The 7,450-nt window shown below is 41.2% G+C and overlaps 1 long non-coding RNA gene across 1 annotated transcript; it reads right to left on the bottom strand.

The window, feature by feature from the left end:
• Window positions 1-6,694: 6,694 nt before the first annotated feature.
• LOC123384839 lies at window positions 6,695-7,077 on the bottom strand. The gene is made up of 2 exons (XR_006596518.1): window positions 7,005-7,077; window positions 6,695-6,912 (listed from the first exon to the last, which is right to left on the bottom strand). It is a non-coding gene; the product is annotated as an uncharacterized LOC123384839 (long non-coding RNA).
• Window positions 7,078-7,450: the final 373 nt, after the last annotated feature.

Below are 7,450 nucleotides of genomic sequence, written 5' to 3'. Positions count from 1 at the left end.
AAAAGCAACACAAGCTAGTTTTAAGAGGTGATGAGTCCCCAACTATTTCCACCAAGCAAGGAAACCAAGACATGGGGTCCTCTGGAAGACTAATAACTTAGCACCCCTTCAAACAGTGCTATTAAAATGTTTGATCAGGGGCGCCTGGGTGGCTCAGTCAGTTAAGCGTCCGACTTCAGCTCAGGTCATGATCTCACAGTTCGTGGGTTGGAGCCCCGCATCGGGCTCCGTGCTGGCAGTTCGGAGCCTGGAGCCTGCTTCGGATTCTGTGTCTCCCTCTCTCTCTGCCCCTCCTCCGCTCTCTCTCTCTCTCTCTCTCTCTCTCAAAAATAAACAAACATTAAAAAAAATTAAAACAAAATGTTTGATCAACATTTATTTAGAAGAAAGGCCAAGAGCTGCCTGGGGGAAGAGCTGAGAAGGTGGTGGCTCTCAACTTTTTCTCTATTGTTCTGTAAAATTCCATTTGACCCCAAAGTTGCGTCTCTGCATCAGGGAAACCAAACAACTCAGCAGTTCACTGAATGCACCTTCCATAGTGATTGCTCACTATGACTCTAAAATGAGTCTTGGACGCTCATCTCCTCACTCCAAGAAATACTGGCATCCCAAACGTATTTTTATTTGATAAGGAGGGAATTTTAATACAAGAACAGTTGCCCTGTTGTTGAAAATTAGTCTTTGGAGGAAAGGGGAATGCACGCAAAACCTAAAAGACATGAATGGTTTGAAAGAGAGGGCTTTATTGCAGGAGTATGACTCCCACCTTAAGGAAAAAACGGTGTCTAGAACCATCAAGAGCAGGTGTGTTAAGAGAGGCACAGTGTGCCTAGGACCACCAGACTCAATCCCAACCTTGGGCATGGACAGCAGTAAGACTGAGTACTTGCCGCTTCTGCAGGTGTATGTTTTGCAGCTGCAAATCTCAAGTCTGGAAACTTCTGCAACAAGTAATCACAGAAAAAGTGAAAATTTCAACCCCTAGGCTTTCATCTTCCTATAAAAAAGAATTTAAACAGAAAACCAGTAGGCGAGAAGCTAGTCTTATTTTAGGTGGAAACCCATCTGCTGGCAGAACCTAGATTAGAACAGTTGAGAGGAAAATCATGATTTCGAATTAGACAGATAACAGTGACTCTGCTATTTTGCAACCCAAATATATAAAGTAGAAGTCACGCTAGATTGAGCACCAAACAGTGATGTGCAAGAACTGTCTTGAAAGGGGGAAAGCAGGGCTTTTTTTCTTCTCATTTCTCTCTTTTCAATTAAGAAGAAAAAGTTCTGCAAAATGTACACAGATACTGCTTTTTAGGCAACGTAACAAATTATTAGTTTATAAAAAAGAGACACAGGAAGAAAGAAGCCAAATTCATGTTGTTGAGCACAGAAGAGGCACTGACACTTGGCTGGGCCTTAGTGATAGAGGAAGTTGAATACAGGATTAAGGAGACAGAGGACCAGAGCAAGAAAAAGGTGGCAGTGGGGAGGGTGGGAATGACTTTCAGAATGGCATCAGAAAGGACTTTTTTTTTCTCTCCAGGGCCGTGAAGAGATCTTTCAGGAAGGGACAAAGCATTAGAAAGAATGATTAACCTTTCTACTTGAAACAAATGACATCAGGAGCCCATAAATTCCTGAAAGGAAGAAGAATGACTTCTTCAATACAAGGAGAGTTTAACCATACTGAGTAACAACACTGCGACAGTCAACATGCTATGTCGTGGGGACACCCTATTGGACAAGGCTCCACCTTGACCTTCATGGAGCTTACTGTGGAACCCCTTTGTAAGAGGGCAGTAACATGCATAGAAATACAAAGCCTTCATTGGCCTCCTCTCCCCTCCTCATCTGCCTCTGTCTCTCTCTTCCTCCAGTGGTAGCTCAGTCAGCCTTCTATCACACCACAGGTCACACTGTCCTGGGAGCTTCTTGAAATTACAGATGATATTTTGTGTATAATATAAATGAACTTGCCTATTAATGAAATAATTGAACGAACCCCCCCCCCCAGAAGATTTGAGACACTATACAGAAATACTTAAGAGTGAAAGCGTAAAAGTAAATACATGCATAAACAAATCAGGGGGGAAATTGGGGCAAAGGAAAAACAGGTTAAGAAAAATAAGATATATCTAGGAATAATTAGAAACTCTTAAACTGGATACTGAAGGGTGGATGGCAGTCTTCTAGGCAGAGAAATGGGATTAAGAAAATTCTAGAGAGCTCTGGCATGTGGCATGTTTGAAAAATGTTGTTGCTAGAAGCGGGAAAGGTGGCGGTGACAGACTGAAGAGAGACTGAGAGCTGTGTGATGGAAGGTTTTACACAACCTGCCATGGGGGAGGTTTCCATCCTGCGGGAAATGGTGAGCCCCAAAGTGTCATGATTAGGTCTATTTTTTAGAAACGTCTCTCCAGCAACAGCTTGCAAGAGGCGTGAAAGCATGAGTTGGAGGTCTTTCTCTTATCTCCTGAAAATTCTCACCATTTTCTCTCTGGGCCTCAGAATATGACTTGACCTCTTATTTTCCTATTTTAAAGAGGAAAAATACAGCATTTAGTGGGAACTCCTCTGAATACTTGCCTGTTTTGTTAGTCAGCTAGAACCTGGCCACCACTACCCTGGCCCCCATCATCCCTAGTCAAAGGCAGAGGTGACTCTTCTCCTGTGAGCCTCATTCATCCACAATATGTGATCAGCAAATGTCTTCCTCTCATCTGTATCTATGGTACCCTGGTCTGATGCCTTCTCTTTAGTCCATAAAGCACACCCTTCTCGAGATGTCTTCCTTATTACTTCTCTCTTCCCTTGCTTCTACAGTTAAGTTGCTGTAACTTTTCTACATTCACAGTTGGTATTTTTTCTCTTCTATCTCACTCATCAACCACTTCATGGTGCATTTGACATCCCAAATTGCTCTTGTCAAGGCTCTTGTGACTTCCAACTAGCCGTCTAAAGAATACTTGCATTCCTATCTTATTTGACGTTACCATGGTATCTGAACCAGGTGACTACTCCCTTCTTGAAATTCTGTCTTCTTCATTTCCTCTTTTCTTTCCATAGAGAAAATATTATCACTACATCTCTTGCTTTTTCCAGGATTAGAATCTTAGGCTTGTTTTTTTAAAGTTCAAGTTCCTTAGAAATATGTATCTGGATCCCAGAAAAGAGGTGGTTACATGCACACATTTGGCCATCATTAGACATGGATTCACATGAAATCGCCAGAGAGATGATGTACAGCAAGGAAAGAACAAGGACCATGATGAAATCCTAAGGGATATCAATATTTATGAAGTGGGGAAGAGAAACAGAGAAGATGAAGACAGTGAAATCATTAGAGCAGACTAATGCAAGTGTTGGAAAAGCCACACAACAGTTTTGAGTCCTAAAGGAAGGCCAGAAAGGGTAATGGAGAGTCATGAGGCAAGAGTTCAGCATGGCCTTGGAGGGGACAATTTCAATAGAGTAATGAAAAGAGAAACCCACATATATGGGTTATTACAAGAAATGGAGATATCAAATTTATACTCCATTTTTCTTTGTACATTTTTTAAGTTATTTATTTATTTATTTATTTATTTATTTATTTATTTATTTAGAGCACACAAACAAGGGAGAGGCAGAGAGAGAGAGAATTCCAAGCAGGCTCTGCACTGTCAGCACAGAACCTGATGCAGGGCTCAATCCCACAAACTGTGAGATCATGACATGAGCTGAAATCAAGAGTCAGATGCTCAACCGACTCAACCACCCAGGCACCCATATTCTCCATTTTTCAAGAACATGGACTTGAAATAATAAGAGGGAATGATTTGGGAAGGAATAAGGAGGTCCTTTATGACGGTAGAGATCTGAACACACTTATAAGCTCTAGGCAATCTTTGAAACTGGTAAGAAGCAACTAATGACAAATGAAATGAAACGTCAGTTTATACAGAGGTTATTAATAAATATAGTCCTCCTAAATAGATATTCACTAAAGAATCACTGAAGTGGATCAAAGTGCTAATATTTTGTAGGGTTTTTGTCAAGAATAGGATGTGTTTGTTGGCTTACGAGAATTTTTTTTTGCGAGTCAGTTGGCTTTCTGTGTGCAAATTATTGATAGGAGGTGGCATCATAAAATTTAAAACAGCTTGGTAAATGCTGATGTAGCAGAAAGGGGCATGAAGTTGGAATCTAGGGACCTGGATCTGTTACTAACCAACAGTTTAACTTCTTCAGGTCTCTGTTTCCTCCTTGCAAGTTGAGGGATTAATTGAGATCATCTAGTCTCCATATGTATTTTCAAAGGTTTCTTTCTACTCCAACATCTTTGTTGTTTTCCAAGCTAAATTTTTTTGCTTCCAAAGTCTATGGTCATATTTTCCTGGGTTGTGAACTCCTAATGAAAAGCTTTAAATTATATACCTTCACTTTAGTGGCAAAAAATGAAGCACATTTTTGATCATTTGAATGATGAAACTGTGTGTGCAGATTTCAAATCCTGCATTTATTTCTGTATTTGCCAGTGTACATCTGGGGTGACGTTTTGATCTCTAAAAGGATATCAAGTAACTTTTAATATGTTGGAAATCTTCTCTTGCTACCTATAATGGTTTCTTTTATTTTCAAATCGATAATCAATGTCCTGTGTCTACCCCTGAATTTGTGTTGAACTATTTTACTCAATTTAATGACAAAATTTCACTTTTTAAAAGCTGTTTATTTATTTTTGAGAGAGAGAGAGGAAGCCAGCACGCTGCTGTGCGCACAGTTTTGCACGCACCAGCAGGGCAGGAGGCGGGGACGGAAGAAAGGGAGGGACAGAAGGAGGGAAAAAGAGGATCTGAAGCAGGCTCTGTGCTGACAGCAGAGAGCCCGATGCAGGGCTCAAACCCACGAACTGTGAGATCATGACCTGAGCTGAAGCTGGATACTCCACTGACTGAGCCACCCAGGGGCCTGGACAAAAACTGCACTTTAACGTCAATAATTTTCAACTAAAGGACATCTTAATAAATGAAGTAAGACTTTAATTTCTTAAGTGGATGAATGCATTGATAACTTGATGGGACCCTCTGGAAATGACATTGCAGCAGCATTACCCAGAAGGCTGGTGGACAAGAAGACAGGTCAGTTGAACCTAATTAATGAGCTCTGGCCAAGTGAAGGTCAAAAGACATCATAGTGTTCTGAAGAAATACAGGCTTTGCAGAAATTTGGACTTAACAATATCTTGGGAAAGTGGAATCATAACGTCACAGATAATATTATACACGTAGGAAACGTAAAAGAACCTTTGCCATAGCAGTAGGTACCCTTTTCACGTTGAGCAAGAGGATTTCATCCCAACAAAGCAACCTCATAGCCTACATTAAATTATATTATTTGAATTTTATGCATTTTTGGTTTATACTGAATTCATAATTTTATTTTGACTTGATAGTTTTATAAAAGCTACGGATATTAGAAGTTTATACCTGTATTTATGCTTGTAGATATTTAAGTAAAATTTCAGTAAAATAATTTAGGTTAACACGTTTGTCTTAAGAATTTTTTTCCCCTTTACAAGATGTCGATACCTAAAGTTTGATAACCTGGTGTTGATTTTAAAGCTTATATATTTCTCTAAATTCCGTTGAGCAAAGTGTGGGGAAGCAGACACTATTGGTAGCCGATGGATACGGATGATACAAAGAAAAGCTTGACAATTGTGGGGACTTTATGGGCAGAGTTTCCCCAGAGCCAGACTCATTTCCTACCATTAAGGAAAAGCCACAGGGAAAGGTAGCGTTAGATCTCAAACCCCATTTGCCAGATTGTTGGGACGAAGTCAGACGAGTGGGGGCAGGTTCGGGTGGCCAAAGAAGACAGAGAAAAAGCAACTGCCCATGAGTAATGTTGGTTTTGTATGCGTTAAAGGAACTGGGTATCAAAATTAAACATGAGTCAGGAAACCAAAAGTGGTTTTTGAAAGGCCAGCTCAAGGCTGGCGCATAAATAAATGAAGCAGACATCTCCAGCATGTGAATAACGGTCAGACCCTCCACACAGCGCTGGGCTTTTCAGGCAGCAGCTCCCCGATTCAAGGGAGGAGGGAAAGCAGAACTTGATGAAGACAGTAGAAAATGGCCTCGAATAAGACTACGAAAAAGGACTGCAGACACCAGACTTCTTTTGCTTCAGGAGATAACATGAGGGAATGAGAATTTATTTCTACTGACTCTAGTGCAAAGGGAGATTATACGAAACTGGGCACCAGAAGTTCTCCAGCTCATGTAGTAGGAAAAATAAAAGTGGGACCAATGCAGACTGTAGGGATTCAGACTGGTGGCACTTAAGGGAAATGACTTTAAAGGGACCTTGGGGGGAACTCACTCGATTGATGGAGAGTATGGACATGGTCTCTAGGAACACTTGCAAAGCAATTTATTGAATTCTAGGCCCGCCAGAAAGGACTCTCAACCCCCTGGCCATCTCTGGGAACATCAGACAAGAAAAAGGAGGAGACTGAATCCCAGCAAGAGTGTCAGAAGTGGAAAGAGACACGACTCGCTTGGGGATGTCGCGGAGGAAGCTGACAGAGCGTGACTCGGCGAGAACTTGCCCTGGTAGGGAAAGGATGAGTCAGTGAATCTGAGGTTGCCTGCTGAAAACGGGAGGTCATGTTTGGAATTCATGGTGTGGAAAGAGCTGTGTAAATATTATGCTGTCTTTTTTTTTTTTTTTTTTTTTTACTGAGGTTCACATACAACAAATTATGTTCAGTATTTGCTAATACGTTTTACTCGGAGTGTGAACTCCTCCAGCAGCTTCTTCAGGCTCTTCTCAGCAAAGGGTTGGGAAGTTTCTTTTCCCCTCAAGTTTGTAATCCTTGTTGAAGGTCAAAATGCTTCAGTTTCACTAGAGGGTTCCCCAGAAAGAGCCCTTAAACAACAAACAAACAAAGAAAGGATGGAGCGAATGTACTGAAAATCTAGCCTTTTGCAAGATAGGTTGAGAAATTCTTGCAAGTGTACCTGTTACGATTTCGGCTGTTATTTAACCGTGTCATGAGGCATTCTCTCACAGCTAGCCCTGGCAAACGTGGACTGGAAAAGAAAATCACGCTTTTAGTTCTTAGGCAGCTGCTTTGAAAGTTCGTACATCGGGCACAGCTCTCTGAGGAGTTTAGGGAGAAATCCATTTTATAGGGATGGTTACTGTGTGAGACGTGCTGGAAAAACGTTGGAAAATGTGACTTTTCTTATAACATTTGCTGCCTCTTCCTTTACCATGGGGAAAATCCGAGGATCAATGAATTCCCATAAAGTCACCCGTGACAGCACCCTAAATGTCCTTTTCCTGAGATGAGGGGACACCTCTTTGGGAGGAGGTCTTCTGTCTGTGTGTGTTTCACACTTGGGTTTGAATTAGGGACAGAGAAAGGGAGGCTATTTGGGAAACACTATAATAACATTTTTTA

The sequence above is a fragment of the Felis catus genome, chromosome A1 (assembly GCF_018350175.1).
Source record: "Felis catus isolate Fca126 chromosome A1, F.catus_Fca126_mat1.0, whole genome shotgun sequence".
NCBI classification, from domain to species: Eukaryota; Metazoa; Chordata; class Mammalia; order Carnivora; family Felidae; genus Felis; species Felis catus.
This window is presented reverse-complemented; position numbering and strand designations above follow the sequence as displayed.